This window comes from Lutjanus erythropterus, chromosome 9, assembly GCF_056507025.1.
Source record: "Lutjanus erythropterus isolate fLutEry1 chromosome 9, fLutEry1.hap2, whole genome shotgun sequence".
Taxonomy (NCBI): domain Eukaryota; kingdom Metazoa; phylum Chordata; class Actinopteri; order Lutjaniformes; family Lutjanidae; genus Lutjanus; species Lutjanus erythropterus.
Window position 1 is genome coordinate 1,227,291 of NC_139325.1, and position 19,643 is coordinate 1,246,933.

Consider the following 19,643-nt stretch of genomic DNA (forward strand, 5'->3'; position numbering starts at 1 on the left):
CTGAAACTGACATCCCTACCTCTACAATAAAGTGTTTTAGATAACCTGGTTAAACTGTTGGCTTATTAACAACCAGTCTGATCTTCTGAGTAGCTGCACATCAATAGAACAGGTTGCAGAAACATCAAAACATCTTAATCTGTGCTAAAGACCACAGATAATGTTTTTATTCTCTACTAATATAACTCATCCTGGATAAAAATGATTTAGCTTGCAGCACTTAAACAACTACACAGGACTGCACGGATGATTTTGTCCCAGAGCCAGTCCCCTAAAACATGGTGTATCTGTTTGTTCGTCTCCTGGGGCAAAAGAAACAAAACAGACACCACATGAATCAAAATAAAATATTCTTTTAATAGCTCACTTGGCCAACATGACAGCAGAAAGTCTATCCCATCTGTGTCCAAGTTTCCGTTATTGTGAAACTCCCCTGGCAGAGACGTGCAACCAAACCAGAGAACTTCAGGATGTTAACCATCACACACAGCGAGGACATGGCAAACACGATGATCTGACGGAGATTACAGAAAATTTAATGACATTTAATGAAGTCATGTTGGCAGGTGTTTAGCAGCATTTACAGTCCAGCATAGAACTCATGGAGCTTGTAAGAGATGGACAACTGCTGGTGTTGACAATTGGAATTAATAATGAAGAAATTACACACACCCACGCCTACACACACTGTCACATCCTGTACATAATTCCAGCTCTCAGGGATCAATTTAGCCTTAAAAACATCTTAATTTGGAACTTGAATGCATCCAGTAACACGCATGATCTCAGCATCCCTGTTATGACCTGATCTACGGTTGGAGGCTTCAGAGAAATAAATTGTTTGTGGTTTCAGATTCTCTGAGTGACGGAGGAGGTCTGATATAATGTTGCAGCAACTCCACCCACTCCCCTCAGAAATGATCATCAATCATATTAGTCAGTGGTCAGTGAGATTTACAGTCCATATCATACAGTATTGTATCATTTACCACTCTGTGGAGATCCAGTGTGGTTGTCAGTGAAAGCATGTGGATTCTTTCCGCCTGCTAACAGCTCACATTTGTGTATTTTCATCCTCATGGTCTATGTGTCAGCTGTTGGTCCTTGAGACTGGAATGTATAATGTGTTTAGGCTTCACTATACTTTCTGTACATATAAAGTGGGTGTGAATTAAACACTCACACTCACCCATAAACAGACAGAGAGCTTGCAGGACATTGTTTGGGTTCACATGGAGCCTGGTGGTCACAAATAAAACTGTTAGATGGTTGCATCCAGTGGTGGACTCGGTCAGCGACGAGGTACCAGCGTGACAAAAGTTGTGATGCATTTATGCTGATTTATATGCTGCTGCAATCCCAGGTTTAGATTCATTAAAAGAGGGCACTGTATCATGTTTTTCCCACTGGAAGCTCACTGCAGAGAGCATTTTAGCAAGTTTTTCCCCCTTTTTTACTTTTTTTTTTTTTCACTGACAGGGCTCCTTAAAGTGCACCTTATCATGTTTTCTTCACTGGAAGTTCACTCTAAAGGGCACTTAACCATGTTCTCTCCACTAGAAGGGCACTCTAGAGGGTATTTTATCATGTTTTCTCCACTCAAACGGTGCTTTTTCATGTTTCTTTCATGAACCTTATCACATTTTCTCCGATGGAAGGTCACTCTAAAGGGCATTTAAGTATGTTCTTTCTAAAGGAAGGGCACTATAGAGGTCTCTTTAGCACTGAAATACACTCTAGCAGTTGCTTTATCATGTTTTCTGCTCTGGAAGATTATGTCAGAGAGCACTTTGGCACATTTTTTCCACTGTAACGTCAATTTGAATAAGACATAGCTTTGGTCATCATCTCAAATACCGAACCAGCTGGTGATATTTTCTATTTTCCATGAATTTCTAATGAATTTGAATGTTTCTTATTAACAAGTATTGTGTGTGACATGTCTTCTTCCTCTGTTCCATGGAGCTCAATTTTATCCACAAACTATTAAAAAAAATCAATGAGTCATACCATTTCTTCGGATGACATGTTCTTTCTTGCATGAACACGCACGAGTTTACTTTGACTCAATGCTGTTATACTCAGTAGAGCCCCATGTATACAGGTATTAATCCACAGGTGAAAATAATCCCTGACAAAAATACCTTTTCTTTCTTGATCTTTTTTCTAAGCTTTGTTGATGTGGGGCTGAGAGGTGGAGATGGCTTCTTCTTTTTTCTTGTTCTCATGGTGAATCGCAACCAGGCGGAGCATTATAGCCACCAACTGCCATGTTACATCATTCCTATATCCTGGTATCAGTCCAGTGTTTTGGAGTGAGCTCTCCGATTGCAAACACCTTGCCTTGCCCTTGCTTTCAAGTGTGTAGATTAACCTATAGTGACTGACAAACCTGTGAAAAACACAAGAGACCATATCTAGAAGCAGTGTTTGGTTTGACCATCTGGACTAAAAACATGATTTCCTTGTAATCCATTTTTGGCAAGATGGCCCACATGAGCTGCTACCCATAAAACCTGTTGATCAGTTCCACCCTAATAATTCTGAATAAAGATAGAAACTTTCATAGAGAAAATCTTGTGTGCATGTTGAAGAGGTGTGTTTGAGACTAGCCAGAGCTGAACATATTTCAATCAGGAGAGACTAAGAGTAAAAGAGAAATGGTTTATTGGCACGTGCATGATATATGAACATGAACAGTCTTTGGCGGTTAGACCCCATTGAGGTGAAACAATATGTATATATATAAATGGGGGTGATGAAGCTGTAGTGAAGAGAACCCCCCGGGGTCTAGACACTGGTGGTGGAGAAGAGGTGCAAAGCAGAGACTGGTGAGGTGAAGTGGCTCTGGACTCCTGCTGCCTGGACCTGAAGATTGGAGGAGAGGGCTTCAGGGAGGATCGCGGTGAACATCTTGTGGCTCTAGACTCCTGCTGCCTGGACCTGAAGGCTGGAGGAGAGGGCGTCAGGGAGGATCGAGGTGAACATCTTGTGGCTACTTGGGTCCAATGACTGGAGGAGAGAGGGGCGGAGGAGGGTCGCGCGACTGTCTGAATGACAACTGATGGAGCAAAGACAGAGGCAATTTAAAGTTTTGACAGCAGCAAATTGACTGGCTATCGCGACCATGGCAAAATCTGATTGGATAGTAAAGACGGAGGTGAACGCCCACAAACAGCTGATTAGAGGGAATAGGAGGAGAGAGCTGGAGTAAAGGAAATTTATGAATGAAGGCAGTGTAATAGAAGGTCTTCCTGATTGAACTTACGCTGAGCTTCATTTCAATCAGGAGAGACTAACAGTAAAAGAGAAATTGTTTATTGGCACGTGCATGATATATGAACATGAACAGTCTTTGGCGGTTAGACCCCATTGAGGTGAAACAATATGTATATATATATAAATAGGGGTGATGATGCTGTAGTGAAGAGAACCCCCCCAAAAAAAATAAAATAATAAGAGACGATACACAGATTAAATCATGCATCCTTACCTCAGCAGACAGCACGATTCTAATGAGATAAACCATAAGAGTTAGGCACAGAAATAAAAATGAAAGCACAACAAGCTGAAAAGGAGATGGTAGTTAGCAATAAAGAAATGCGATCAGAATACGATGGACTGGGTGAAATAGGCAACTAGGATCGTGCAAGCAGAGGTGAGAGAGCACAGCCAATGTGGGGTCTACCGCAATAGGCTGCATGCAAAGAAGGAAGTAGAGTTGACTGAAGGAAAAACTTAACCCCCCCCCCAAAAAAAAGAAGGCAGCCACAGAATGGCTGAATGACCATAGGGTTGGTAAAAGGAAAAGTATGCCTGAGGTGAGGAGTAGTAAACACTGTGATGAGGACTAGAAAATACTTAAAGAATGAACAAAGTGTGATCTGGATAGGGTTGGAAGAAGGTCAGACCAACTAAAGAAATAAAGGTGTACAATCAAAGAAACAGACGGAGATGCACAGATAGGCGACGCTTGTAGCCCAAAAGACAGGATAGGGAGGCAATGCCGGCATTTGGCCTGGTCATTGGAAATAGAGTTGCAGCAAAAGGATTTTTTTTTTTTTTTTTTTTTTTGAAACAAAGGATAGGGAGGCAATGCCAGCATTTGGCCTGGTCATTGGAAATAGACAGAGTTGCAGCAAGAGGATTTTTTTTTTATTTTATTTTTTTTTTGAAACACAGGATAGGGAGGCAATGCCGGCATTTGGCCTGGTCATTGGAAAGAGACAGAGTTGCAGCATGGAGGTTTTTGCATGAGGTCCACTGACCAGTTTTCACTTATCTTGATGAAAGACACAATAGGGAGGCAATGCCGGCAGTCGCCTGGTCGTTGGAAATAGAAAAAGTTGCAGCATTGAGGTTTTGCATGAGGTCCACTGACCAATTTTCACTTAACTTGAAGAAAGACAGGATAGGGAGGCAACACCAGCGATCACCTGGTCGTTGGAATAGACAGAGTTGCACCATGGAGGTTTTTGCATGAGGTCCACTGACCACTTTTACTTATCTAGAATGAGACAGGATAGGAAGGCAATGCTTGCTGACCGCCTGATCGAATAGATGAGAATGGAAAGGTACAGAGAACAAGACGAATGCTGAAATTGCACAGAAGTGAAATAGAGAAGATGTAAACACCATGGATCAAGCACCACCACCAGTTATATGTTGTTTAAACTGAAAATAAGAGTTCAGAGGTATTTGATTAGCACACAGCACTGATGTCTGGATAAATGTAGGACGTGAAGCAGAGATGACCAGCAGCCTGGTTGTAGCAGGGATGAGGGAGAATGCCTTGATTTGCATAAGAGGCAGCTGAAGAGGCTGTCCTGAATTTGCTGTGGATACAAAATCCATTATTAAACATTAACAAGAACCTTCTTGAAAGATAGTAGACCAACATTTGATAAGGAATTCCCTGAGTAGGAACAGTGGAGAGTGAGGCTAGTGATTGGTCAGATTTTATATTTATTTAATTATCTATTTATTTATTTTATTTATTATTATTTTATTTTATTATATATTTATTTATTTATTTATTTTTATTTATTTTTTATTTTTATTTTTTTCAACGACACCACGCGAAGCAGGCGCTGCCGCATTAAGTAACAGGACTTGATGGTAGTGATGAAATGAAACCAGATCTAACGTAATGACTATATTAGGGTAAATGATTTAGAAGGAGTAGCAAATCCTCTAGTTCCAAGAAGCTATAAAATGGTAATGAATACTGCGTTGAGTCCATGTAGAGAGAAAATTGCATATTGAGAGCTATAACACCTAGACAAATAAAACAATGAACGGACAGAGTGACCGGGTATACTAGGAGAAACTGAAACGCTCTTAACAACACTTAGCCAGGTTGAAACAGTCTGGGGAAGAAGGGACCTTGAGTGGGAGCCTTAGCAGGAACTGCTGGCACCTGGGCAAAGTCGTCAGAAAGTCTGGAATTGATGGGAGAGAGCATCAGCTCAAGAGTTGGAATGATCAGGCATGTGTCGGGCAGTGATGATGAAGTAAATGATGGAGACTACGTGATGCTTCTCAGGACTTAAATTCTTATTACTTGTCTATAAGCACTGAAAGGTCTAGGCCTAAATACATCTGATTACTGGTATGAAAGAAGCAGACCCCTCAGATAATCTGGAACAGGTTATCCAGTATTCACAGGATCTGAACCAAGCAAGGTGACCAGCCTTACTTTCTATGCTCTCCCTTGTGGAACAACTTCCAGAATACCTGAGGTCAGCTGAACTATTAGCTCATTAAAAAACAGGGCTTAAACACTATTACCTACTACAGCTTACCAGTGAAGTCAATATGAACCTTTTATTTATTTATTTATGTTTTGATGTTGCTTTGCTTATGCTTTAAATGCCATTCCCGTAACGATTTAACAATACACTTGCTTGTCTTAATGAATTCAAATGCAATTTTAATGATTTCTAAGATCTGAAAAGCACCTTTAATTGACTCGAGTCTGGATGGTGCTATTAAAATAAAGCTGCCTTTGCCTTGCCTCATGATGGCATGATCTCTTGAAGAGGAGCGCACTATATTGATGATGCCGACATGATTGACGCATAACACTGAATGCGTTGCACTTCCTGCAAGCCCCAAAACCTGGCATGAGACTGAATAAATATATCTCTTATAGTGCAGGGTGCGATCGAAACTGGCAGAGGAGGGAGGCCGGTGGCAGCGACCACTGCCTTGAAGAAAACACCCCCGAAACTATGGATAGACCCGCATCCGTGAAACCCCCACCCCCCCCAAAAAAACTAAGAATCAGAGGACTGCGCCAGCTCATATAGTGGGAGCGCCAACCAGCGAACTAGCATGAAGACACCATGCAGTCGGAGCGCAGCCTTCGTCTAAGAGATAAATCCTGCAGATTGGCACAGAGGACGCCATATGCAGGAGCTAAATAGGGGCGACTCTGAAGATGACGCGCTGACAAAGATGAGAGGCTCATGGAGGGAGAGAACTGAAATTTTGATATGTATGACAGCGCAGGAGGAATTTGGAAATCATGACTGTAGTTCTCTAAAGGGAGGACTGGGCTCACACTGATTGCACTTACCTATCAACATAATTCCCTGTATGGCTGCCGGCTCTTGCACATATTATGTTACTAGGTTTTTTTTTTTTGGTTTTTTTTTGGTTTTTTTGTTTTTTTTATCGTAACTATGTGCCAAGAACTACCAAACGAAATTTCATTATGTGTAAGCATAAGGACAATAAAGACACTTGAACTTCATCTCACGGCGTTACAGGTCTGCTTGGGCTGCAACAGCCGAGAAGACGCATGGCAAATATTGGAATCCCTCCTGATGCCATACGGCCTACCTAGGAGGGTCTGGAACGGCTGAAGCTGGGGAACCTGAGAGGTTCCCGTAGCGGAGGGTGACTGCAGCATGGGGCCTGACAGCACAGAGTCGCTGAGGAGCGGACGGGTTGAGGCGGTCTCCGGCGCTTTGAGGCGTGCGTCGATGGCATGAGTAGAGTCGGTAGACTGCAGGGAGGAGGGCAAGGAGTTGTCCACGTCGCCTGGGATAGAGGAGAGGAGGGAGCGGAGATCGAGGTGCAGTGGAGGCCTCCTCTTAACGCTGAGGAAGCCTGGTTTCCTGGTTCTTAGTGGCCGTGAGAACACGGCGGGGGCCGACTGACGTTGAATCTTGCCCTGGGAGCAAACTCTGATGAACACGGCACTTGTTTGGCCAACTCACGATTTAGAAGAGCGCATGCCCGCTGCAGGAGAAACGCTGGTTCACGAATATGGATAAGAAGCTTGGCCTCGTCTGGAGGCCATCAGAAGAGAGGGAGGAAGTCGGGGCTGGAGCCCTCGAGGGAATCGAGGTTGTAGTAGGACTCACTTGAGGCACACCAGGGAGCAAATGGTGAGTAAAACATGAGCCAGTCGCGTGACTGACTGAATGACAACTGATGGAGCAAAGACAGAGGCAATTTAAAGTTTTGGCAGCAGCAAATTGACTGGCTATCCCGACCGTGGCAAAATCTGATTGGATAGTAAAGACGGAGGTGAACGCCCACAAACAGCTGATTAGAGGGAATAGGAGGAGAGAGCTGGAGTAAAGGAAAGTTATGAATGAAGGCAGTGTAATAGAAGGTCTTCCTGATTGAACTTATGCTGAGCTTCATTAGTATTCACAGGAGTTTTATTTCCTCTGTCCACTGTAAAACAGATAAGAGCCTCATTTCAGCAGCATGTACTGATGCAACTTGAACAACTTGTTTTGTGACATTCTGTGGATTTATAGACCCATCAGTAAATATCTGTGAAGATAGCTCATGAGAGCAGTGCCCAATGAGTTGATCGGCACAGCTTGTGCTCAGTGACAAATTATGCCTCCGCCCGCCGAAGGTGCCAGGCCAGAGGCATACTGTTCTCTGGTTGTCCGGCCGTACGTGAGTCCGTGCGTCCGTCCGTCACAGACTTTTGTTTGCGCGATAACTTTTGAATGGGTGGACAGATTTGCACCAAATCTTGTGTGCTAACACTCTATAACAGGTACATGAACTGATTAAATTTTGGAGACCAATGCTTTCAAGATGGCCGCAAAATGGCCGCCTGACAGACCTGTCTCTAAAAACACACTTATGCCAATAACTTGGTCAATTTTAAACCTTTTTTATATTTGACTTTGATATATTTTTGAATAACTATGTTGGATACTTTTAGGTAATAAAGGTAATGGCTTGTTCCTTGCAATCTTTTCTCATTAACTGTATACTGAATCAATAGAGCCATAATTCTCAAACTCCTGGGACACTTGCAAATAGGATTTATAATGAATTAATGGTTTCAATCAGGTGTAGGGAACACAGAAAGTCACAGTTGTATGAAACTGTTGCAGGCAGAGGCATCAGAATCGACGATTTAGCGTCGACTTCTACCTGTTGTCATTATATTTTTCCCTCTGCAATTTTGCCTGACTTGTGATGACTGCTGCTCATCAAGGACAGACGGCAATATTGTTTACTAAACATCTGAAAATATTGCTTGTGGAGTATTTTTGGGACTTAAAAGTGACTGGACTGTGCATAGGAGAAGCCTGGCAATCAGAGGCACAAAGTCTATGTGTGCAGTGGTCACAGGAAAAGGAAAAGTCTGTGACAGGACTGTCGTGTCTGTGTTTTGTACTGAGCAGGGGCAATTTTAGAGGGAGGCATGAGGGGGGTATCCATATGCCAACATTATCCTAAAGTATGATAAGTTATCTGTCCAGTGAGAGTTGGACTTCTAGATTCTAGATTCTAGACTCTAGACTGTTTGATGATTATTTCTAAATGTACATTGTTTTCTATTTAAAGTAGCCTACTTTTAATTGTTTACAAGTAAATTTACTTAAATAATAACTCATTAAAGTAAGTAAAGTATTTTTCATGATGGAGGGTACATGCTTAGTAACGTAATCTATTGGAGTACAAAAAGTAATCTAATCTGATTAGTTTCATCATGTTTGGATTACTTCAAAATGAAACATTCAGATTATTGCATCTTATACAAAAATAATGTCTGCAGCCTCAAATATTTGAGTTCCACAAATATTTGCATTTCTTTTTAAACATTTCAAAACTTTTTCAATGCAAATAAGATAAAAAAAAAGTCCACAATGTGATATTTATCACAATATTAAAAAACAAAGACAAATTACAACTCCACATTTGAATAACAAATCTCATGTGTACAGCATTTATGTCTGTATATGTTTTTTCAGACAATTGCACAAGTCCCTCCAATCCGAGTCCCAAGAAAGAATCAAGTAATTCGGCCCAAGTCTCAAGCAAGTACCAAGTTTTTTTGTCATGGGCAAGTCAAGTCAAGTCAAGTTACAAGGTTATGTCGAGTCAAGTCGAGTCAAGTCACAAGGTTGTCAAGTCAAGTCGAGTCAAGTCACAAGGTTGTCGAGTCAAGTCAAGTCGCAGATTATTTCAAGTCAAGTCTCTCACTATTGTTCTTCATCCAAAAAAGAGCATGCAGTCTAGTCTGATCTATTCTTACATTACATGTTTGATCATTTAGACCAAGGTAGATGGGGAAAGGCTACATTCCAATAAAGATGTGACATGTTTCAAACAAACTTGTAGTTTTTGTATCCAAAGTTGACCACTTTTGGGACACTCGCCGTTGCCATGATTCCTGCTGAAGGGGGAAGACTAACAGTAGTCAGGTCTGTTGTCCTGGGCCCAGGTTGGAGGGTGCAGGGGGTGCCAGGACCATAGATAAAGAAACAATAAACATTAAATTATGGAGTAATTATTTAAAATATTTCAAAACAGGCCTATTTGTGGAAAAAATCTAATATTTGAGTTATCATAATAGCCCCCCCCCCCAAAGTTGTCCTTAATATAGTGAAGAAACAAAGTATAGTGAAAAACTAACAAAACAAAAACAAACAGCGAAGCTATATGTTTACCAGCCTTGTAACGTAATACTGTCCAGCTCTAATGTTAACATCCATAGGTATAAAAGCCACGACACGTCATGTTTTTGACAGGAACAGCTGACTGACTGTCAGAGAGGAGGCAGAGAGAGGAGGAGAGCAGAGCGCTGCGGTCAGGTGAAGGAGGGGCTTGTTGCACCGTGGTGAAGCGGGCGCGCGCGGGGGGAGGAGAGAGAGGAGACAGCAGCAGTCAAGTGAAAGAGTGATGTGGGAGGGGCTCGTTTGTCGTGTCTCAAGTCGAGTCGAGTCTCAAGTCTCTGACCCTCCAAGTCCGAGTCGAGTTGCAAGTCGTCAAATTTACTCGAGTCCGAGTCCCTATGACTCGAGTCCAATTGTCTGTGTTTTTTCCTTTTAACAGGGATAGTAATGATTAACCATTAATCGATTATTTGACAGCAATTAAAAATGCATTAATCAATAGCAAGAAATGGCAGTAATTATGACTCATTTGATATTGCTCTGTCTGACAGAGAATGAAGACACTAAAACTTCAACTTAAAATTAATAAAATGAGGGGAAAAAAAGATGAATAATTGATTAATAAAGTTTTAGCTTTTTCAATTGCTGGTTAAGAAAATTTCACAAAATTTGCTTAATGTGCTTCTGCTTTACTTCTTCAAAAAAGTCAAATAAAAGTAGCCATCTATGACCTAAGTATGCAAATAATGAATTGTCTTTAGCAATGACTGCTCAAAGTATGAATAAATTGCAAAACAAAAACAATGCAGCAGTCACTAGCAGCACCTTATGAAATAGAATAATGAACCATGTAATTTCACGAAATGTATTATCACTGTGCAATACAGTTACAATAGAGGCAATTTTTTTATTGTGATATTGCAATATTTGATATAATGTCACAGTACATCCTTAATAATTATTTGATATCTCTGACTGAGTTTCATAGTAAATAATAATAATTTGCTTGAGAACACTGGTGGAAGCCATTAGTTCCAAAAAAGACTTCATGTAAACCCCAGAATTTCCCTTCATCTCCTACTTATTAAAAAGGATTTATTTTTTAGACATGAAGCCAAAAGTTTATTTGTAGTCCCAGGCTATACAACATACTCTACTACGGCTGTCATGTGGGACCCAAAAACAAACAGAGCTGCGACCCGCTGGGCCCTGCCCTGTGGCTGAAGGAGCTGGACTCCAGAGGACTGGTGAGGAGAGGGGTCGGCAGGGGCTGTGAGACTCTAGAGAGTGTGTGGCTCAGTTCCAGTGTTGGTACAGAGCAGCATGTTCAGACCTGCTGCCTCAGAGGAGCAGACAGACAAACAGACTGGCCTCTGTTATCTCTCTGTCAGTGTACAGGCTCGGTTTCTGTGCTGCAGCTGAGATCACTGCCACTCATCAGTCAGCAAGCTCATCAATCACACACACACACAAAGAAATACTTCGTTACTGTAGTTAAGTAGACTTTTCAGATATCTGTACTTTACTTGAGTAATTATTTTCCTGAGAACTTTTTACTTTTACTTTAACATAGATATCTACTATATATACTATATATTTTATGCATTTTCAAAACAGGTTTGTCACCTTAGTTTGAATGCATCTTTGAGGATTTTTTATTTATTTTTTTTTTGGTATCATTTTGTGCCTCCCTCCCAACATCAAGCCTGTTTTCAACCTCAGTAGATGGGACAATAACACATAGGAAAGATGACTCCTTGGTGTATCCATCAGTGCATATCATGAATAACAGACAAAAATGACGTAACAAGACATAACAAGATATAAAACAATGTAAAAGATGTAAGAAAATAAAAAATTACATGACAAAAATGGCATAACAAGATGACAAATTACAAAAAAGATGAACAGAACATAACAGGATCAAAAACTATGTAAAAAAAAAAAAAAAAAAAAACAAGATGAAAATGATGGACAAAGAAGAAAAACCTTGTAAAAGTCAAGACCAAAAAGAGGTAACAAGATGAATAAAGTGTAACAGGATGAAAATGTAATGTAAAGTGCATAATAAGATGAAAAAGTTGTAAAAGTCATGACAAGATGTAACATGATGAAAAAGACATAACAAGACGAAAAAACGTAACAAGACAAAAAACAACATAAAACGACGAAAAACGGCATACCAAGCTGAAAAAGGTGTAACAAGATGAAAATCAATATTAAAGGTGTAGCAAGAAAAAAGACAGAACAAGAAGAAAAATTATGTAACAAGACGATAAAGACGCAACAAAACAAAAAACAATGTAAAAGATATAGAGAGATGAAAAAACAAAAGAGACGTAACAGGAAGAAAAAAGGTAAAAGAAAAAAAGGATGTAAAAGAAGTAACAAGACAAACAAGACGCAAGACAAAAAGACCTTTTGTGACTGCATCTTGCACGGTTGTGATGATATCATGTGGTTCGCCTTTTCATAAACTCATGCCAGCTTGGTTTGACTCGGTTTGACTTGGCCTGTCAGCCCAGCGAGGCAGGGATTTGCATTTCCATTACAGCAAGGCTACCCACTTAAAGGTGTGTCTTTAACTGAAGACAAACTTCATTCAAGTTGAACAACGGTGGATAGACACTTCATGTCTATAAATTCTTCACAACGAAGGTCCCCCATTATTTTGTTATTTAGATGCTTTTATTATAAAGCAGCAGAATCAGGAAATCTGGGGTTTTCACTGGCAGTGACTCGAAGAACATGAAATAGTAAATAGGCTGACACGTAGGTACAGACAGCGACGCAGGACAGAAACTTAATTTCAAACCACAAAGATGAACTTCTAAAGAACTGAGAGTTGAACACAAAGTCACAGACGCTTCTAGAAACTTCTTTCTCTCTGTCATCCTGCACGGATCAGGCCCACAGTTTGCCATGATGACACACACCACACATGTACCCACATGGATTTACAAGGTGAAAACAATACCAGCCAGGCTGTACACTTAAATTAAAACAGCTTCCTGTTTCATGGTGAATTATGTCTCATCCTGGCAACGTCATTTGATGAAAACACACAAGCTTCGTTATTTAGTGTCATCAAGGTCTTAAGACTTTTCTGATCACACATGAGGTGGATCTGCTGAGAGCAATTTGTAAGACTACAGGGCCCGTAATTTCGTGGTTCCAGTAGGTGTCACTATGACTGATTCATGATATGGTGTGATTCATACCTCTGTGGGTGGGGCACCAGTGCATTGAAAGTTATGATGCTCTTAATTTTCTTCAGGAAGGCCACTCTAGAGGGCACTTAACCACATTTTGTCCACTGGAAGGGCACTCTGGAGGGCACTTTGTCACGTTTTATCCACCAGAGGAGCACTCTAGAGCATGTGTCAACTCAAGGCCCGCGGGGAGCATGTCAATATGGACAGATGTGTCGACTTGAAATAAAAAACTTTTTATGATCATGAATCATAATATTAATGTGCCACTGAGGGTTTGTATGGTTAAAGTGTGAGATATCATGTGTGCAGACAAAAAGCAAGCATTTTCAAATGTAACCCCCACCTGGATATGTGAGCTTAAATATTCTGAGCTGAAATAGTCAGTTTTAGACTATAGAATTTTGGCCTCTTCTGTGATTGAGTTTGAACTTAGAACTTTGATTTGTCCACTCTGGAGGGTACTTTGGGCACTATATAACATGTTGTCCACTGGGGGGGCACTTTAGAAGGTACTATGTTTTGTCTGCTGCAAGGGGTACTTCATAATATTTTGTCCACTGGAAGTACTTAGGGTACTTTCTAATATCTTGTCCACTGTAAGGGCACTTTAGAGTATACTTAGGGTACTTTATAACCTGCTATCCACTGGAAGGACATTCTAGAGGTTACTTTATAATGCTTTGTCCACTGGAAGGGCACTGTAGAGGGTTATTTACAATGTTTTGTCCACTGCAAGGGGTACTTTATAATATTTTGTCCACTGGAAGGACACTCTTGAGGGCACTTTATATTGTTTTATCCACTGGACGTGCACTCTAGAGGGTATTTTATAATTTTTGTCCCCCTGGAAGAGCACTCTAGAGGGGACTTCATAACATTTTGTCCACTGGAAGGGCGCTCTGGTGGGCACTTTTATCATGTTTTATCCACTGGAAGGGCACAGTAGGACACACTTTTCCTCATTTTCTTAACTGGAAGGGCACCCTATCCTAGAGGGCACTTTATCATGTTTTATGTATCATGATGGCATCCAGGAGGGCACTTTTATGGTGCTTTTTTTTTCAAGGGGCACCAGGTCCATCAGTGTCCGTGCTATGTTGCTAAAATCATCGGAAAACCAAGGACATGGTTATAAACATTAAAGTGTCAGCTATGTCTTTTCATACTGTAGTGTAGTGTTGTTTGTGGGGGCAGTGTTGTGCTATGTGGGAGGGGGCAGTCTGGCTTCATGGGTGGAGTGAGCTCACCTGTGGGTGATTAGATTGTCTGGGACCCGCGGGAAGGAGAACTGCCAAAAGGGAAAGGCTAGGGTTGTTTCAGTCTCTCTGGGGAGCGGAATTGTCCATTAAAGTTTAGCGGCCCTGCGCTCACTTTCCGGGGGGTGGGGGCCGTTCGCGACTTATAGTGTCGCCGGCAATGAAGACAGGAAGGTAGGGGAGCGTTTCCAGTGTTAGGAGGAGAGGCTGGTTGCCTCCTTTAGGTAGCTAGGCGGGAGAACTAGTTGAGAGTGAGCCGGCCGCTACCACTTTCCAGCCACAGACAGCTTCCAGCCCGTTGCCGCTTGTGGTGAGAGGGCTCCGTCCCTCAGCTGCTTCGAGCCGGCCACACCGCTTCCCAGCCACGGACAGCTCTCGGCCCGCCGCCGTTTGCTGTAAGAAGGCTCTGTCCCTCAGCCGCTTCCCTGGGGAATTGGACGGCGCCTCCAGCTCAGACCCCGGGGGGGGGGGGGGGGGTCTCATCGGCTCCGCCAGTTGAGTTGTCTCTTTTTATCCTTTCAAGTTGGAGGTTGACGGCAAGAGTGAGTGTGTGTCAGAGTCCTGGGATGTCGAGTCTTTACTGAAGCACTTCCGGATTGAACAGAAAGGTTTTAGCCCTTCCGACCTGTTAACTGTACGTGACATGCTTTCCAAACATTTATCTGTGTTTACTAATGGGGATCACGATCTGGGTAGGATGCCTCTCACTTTACACCAGATTGACACCAGTGATGCAAAACCTGTGAAATTGCCGCCCTGTCGTGTCCCGCTTCATTTGCAGCAAGAGGTATCAGACCATATTAAAGCCCCTGTGGTTCTAGTCAGAAAGCGTGGGGGGGGGCTTCGTTTTTGTGTTGATTATAGGAAGTTGAATGATCTCACCCGGAAGGATGCATACCCCCTCCCTAGGATTGATGATGCGCTTGACAGTTTGCACAAGGCTTGTTGGTTTTCCGCTCTGGACTTGGCTAGTGGTTACTGGCAGGTCGAGGTGGACCCATGAGACAAACATAAGACTTTTTTGAATTTAATGTGCTGAGTTTTGGATTGTGTAACAGCCCCAGCACCTTTCAGAGGCTGATGGATCTGGTGTTGGCAGACCTCCAGTGGACTACTTGTTTAGTCTATTTAGATGACATCATTGTATTTGGTCGTACATTTTCTGAGCATTTGTCACAGCTTGATGAGGTCCTGTCTAAATTAGGCCAGGCTAATTTGAAAGTGAAGCCAGAAAAGTGCAATCTTTTTTCCACGCAGGTGCAGTACTTGGGGCATATTATATCTGCCCAGGGGTACAGGCGGACCCTGTTAAGGTGCAGGCGGTGCGTGAGTGGCCAGTGCCCAAGAATCAAACTGAAGTGAGGAGTTTTGTTGGTCTGGCCTATTATTATAGGAGGTTCATACAAGGGTTTGCAGACATTGCCCGTCCCCTGCACCAGCTTACAGAAAAAGGCAGCCGATTTAAATGGACAGATGCGTGTCAGATAGCATTTGAGCAGCTGAAAGGCAGTTTGATGTCAGCCCCTGTACTAGCCTACCCTGATCCTAATAGGCCCTTTATCTTGGATACTGATGCTAGTGATGCAGGTATTGGGGCTGTCCTTTCTCAAGAAGAGGGGGGGCGTGAAAGGGTCATAGCCTATGCCAGTAGAGCACTGACTAAGCAGGAACGGAAGTATACCACCACCAAGAAAGAGCTGTTGAGCATGGTTACTTTCACAAAATATTTCAAGCACTATCTACTGGGCAGGGAGTTTATATTGCGGACAGATCATAACTCTCTGAGGTGGTTGCATAATTTTCAGGGTTTGGAGGGGTAGACGGCTCGGTGGGTAGAACAGCTGGCTAATTTTCAGTATCAGATTGTGCACCGCCCAGGGAAAGTACATGCTAACGCTGATGCTCTTTCTAGGCTACCAGCCTTTTTAAACGATGCTCCCACCCACCTTAGTTCAGCGGAGGTGGTTGAAGAAGGGACAGAGCCCACTTTTTCTATTTGTGCAGTACAGAGAACAGGGCAGGAGACATAGGTGGATGAGCTAGCCGTGGCTCAGGGAGAGGATGCAGAGTTGCAGAAAATCATTCAACTCAAAACAGCAGGGGGACATCAGGGTTCAGAGCCGCCTATAGATCCGGTGATTCAAAAGTATGCTCCAGTGTGGGCTCAGCTGCATGTTCAGAGCTCCAGGTTAGCGAGGGTTCCCCCAGCTTATTCAAATGCAGCCTCGCAAGTACAAACAGTTCTCCCAAAGTCCTTGGTGCCCCAGGTGTTGAACCAGTTGCATAATGCCCCCACCGGTGGTCATTTGGGGGTGCAAAAGTTTCAGGCTAAGGTGAAAGATCGTTTTTATTGGCCAGGGTGGTTTAGTGATGTGCAACAGTGGTGTCGGGAGTGTGTGGAGTGTGGATCCCATAAAGAGTGTGGTCAGCAGTTGTGTGCCCCATTGCAGTCATCTGTTACCTCAAGACAATATGAACGGGTGGTGCTGGATATCTTGGGGTCCCTGCCTGAGACCCCCAACTTGAATAAGTACATCTTGGTGGTAGGAGATTATTTTTCCAAGTGGACAGAGTCTTTTCCCCTCCCAAACCAGGAAGCCAAAACTGTTGCTAAAGTTCTGGTGGAGGAATGGGTTTGCCGGTTTGGTGCCCCCCGTACTATTCATACTGATCAGGGTCGAAACTTTGAATCTACTCTGTTTAGGGAGCTGTGTTGCCTTTTGGACATTCATAAGACACGGACCTCACCCTATCACCCTCAGTCCAATGGCATGATTGAGAGGTTTAATAGGACTCTTTTGTCTATGCTAGCCCATTTTGTTGATGAGAATCAGTCTAACTGGGATATTTTGTTACCCTATGTCATGATGGCATATCGCAGTAGCGTGCATGCTAGTACAGGGTTCACCCCGTACAGGGTAGTTTTCGGCCGTGAGATTGTGCTCCCAGTAGATGTTATGCTTAACCTGGGTGAAGAGGGGAGGGTCTCTTCTGTTAGCGAGTATGTGAGTCGGTTATCTGACACTCTCTCCACAGTCGTAGATGCAGTTAAAGGACACCAAATCAAGGCTTTGGGCCGTCAGAAGGCAGGTTTTGATTTCAGGGCCAACTGTCAGTATTACACTGAGGGTGAGTTAGTGTGGCTTCGGTGTAAAGCTAAAAAAGAAGGAGTATGCCCAAAATTGCAGAGGAAGTTTAAAGGCCCCTATAGAGTAGTACAACAGGTGACAGAAGTGTTGTACAAACTAGTGCCATCAGAGGGAGGCCCTGATGTTGTTGTGCATTTCAATCGACTCAAACCTTTTGTTTCAACCCTCTCAGGGGAAGATGCCTCGGATGGAGTAAACCATCGGCAGCAACATCCCTGGGCAAGTCATTCAGGAACCCCCTTCCGTGCCAACTGGGGTCGCCATTGAGAACCTTCTAGATCGGCGGCCACGACTAGGCCCCTGATGAGGCAATCTGAAAATGGCAGTGGAATAGAGACATGAGCGACCCTAGCGGAGGGGATTGGAGAAACACTCGAGCCTGACACTGGACCAGGGAGAAGACCACATCCTGTTGCAAGGGCGGAGCAGGCTACAGCTGGGCCAGGGCAACAGCCTGCAGTAGAGACAGCAGTTCATCAGGGACGGATGGACCCGCAGGAGTCAGAGGCAGTCATCCACCTCCTTTAAGCCCTGGGGCCATGACACTAGGCCCACATGCAGACAGGGTGCATGTGGGCAAGGGCTCCCAGATGGAGACAACAGCTCGACGCTAGAGAAGGCCACCAGTGTGGTCACGTGACTATAAAATGTGAAGTTGACTAGGGGACGAGTCCCATTTAGGGGAGGGGGGAGTGTAGTGTAGTGTTGTTTGTGGGGGCAGTGTTGTGCTCTGTGGGAGGGGGCAGTCTGGCTTAATGGGTGGAGTGAGCTCACCTGTGGGTGATTAGATTGTCTGGGACCCGCGGGAAGGAGAACTGCCAAAAGGGAAAGGCTAGGGTTGTTTCAGTCTCTCTGGGGAGCGGAATTGTCTGGACGCTACGGGGCACGTCGCCCGTTAAAGTTTACCGGCCCGGCGCTCACTTTCCGGGGGGTGGGGGCCGTTCGCGACTTATAGTGTCGCCGGCGGTGAAGACAGGAAGGTAGGGGAGCGTTTCCAGTGTTAGGAGGAGAGGCTGGTTGCCTCCTTTAGGTAGCTAGGCGGGAGAACTAGTTGAGAGTGAGCCGGCCGCTACCGCTTTCCAGCCACGGACAGCTTCCAGCCCATCGGCGCTTGTGGTGAGAAGTCTCCGTCCCTCAGCTGCTTCGAGCCGGCCACACCGCTTCCCAGCCACGGACAGTTCTCGGCCCGCCGCCGTTTGCTGTAAGAAGGCTCCGTCCCTCAGCCGCTTTCCCCGGGAAATTGGACGGCGCTTCCAGCTCAGACCCCTGGGGGGGTTCTCATCGGCTCCGCCAGTTGAGTTGTCTCTTTTTATCCTTTCAAGTTCTGTAGTTGTTTAAGGGTTAGGGGGGTTTAATAGTCCTACAGTGGGGAACAGCGGCAGAGCAGGAAGACAGTAGGGGGGAAAAACTGGGGTGGATTCTCTCTTGTGTGTACTGAGGGTGAATTGCCGTGTTGGCGTGAGTTTCCAGTGGGTTTGCAGTGTAGTCTGCGAGATTGCTGTGCACAGTTGAATCCTCCCTGAGAGAGGGTGTAGTTCAAATGCATGGTGTGATTTCCTGAGGTGAAGCCTCCAGTTGATCCAGTCCCAACGCCCAGTACTGGCCTGCTGTGTCCGCCTCCCCCCTTGGACTGTCGTTTTTATTGTCAATCCTTTAATAAAGATGAATTAATATTTTTCCAACACTAGTGGTGTGGTTGTCATTCCTTCAGCCTCTTACTTGGTCGAACAGGTCCACTACTTTTTGTTAAAAACCGAACTAAAACAGATCTGATATTACAATACTTTTATCACTAATATTCTCACTCAGTATATTTTGCCACGAAAGATGGGTCTAAAGTTTATTCCTAATTGGTGGTTAGTGTATATGGGCATTTTGTTCATTTTGCGTTTTTAAATTATTCATGAATTTAGAGTGTGTGAAGCTTTTTCTCTCCAGCTGTCTGGAACTCTACACTTCCTGAAACTCAGTAGAAGCTCTGTGATATTTCAGAAAGCTGAAGTTTATGTAAATGTATACAGTGCTGTTTACTGTTCCCATTTCCACTATTTGGATAGGTAATTACACACACACACACACACACACACACACACACACGGGGGAGAGAGAGAGCGAAAGAGAGAGAGAGAGAAGGAGAGA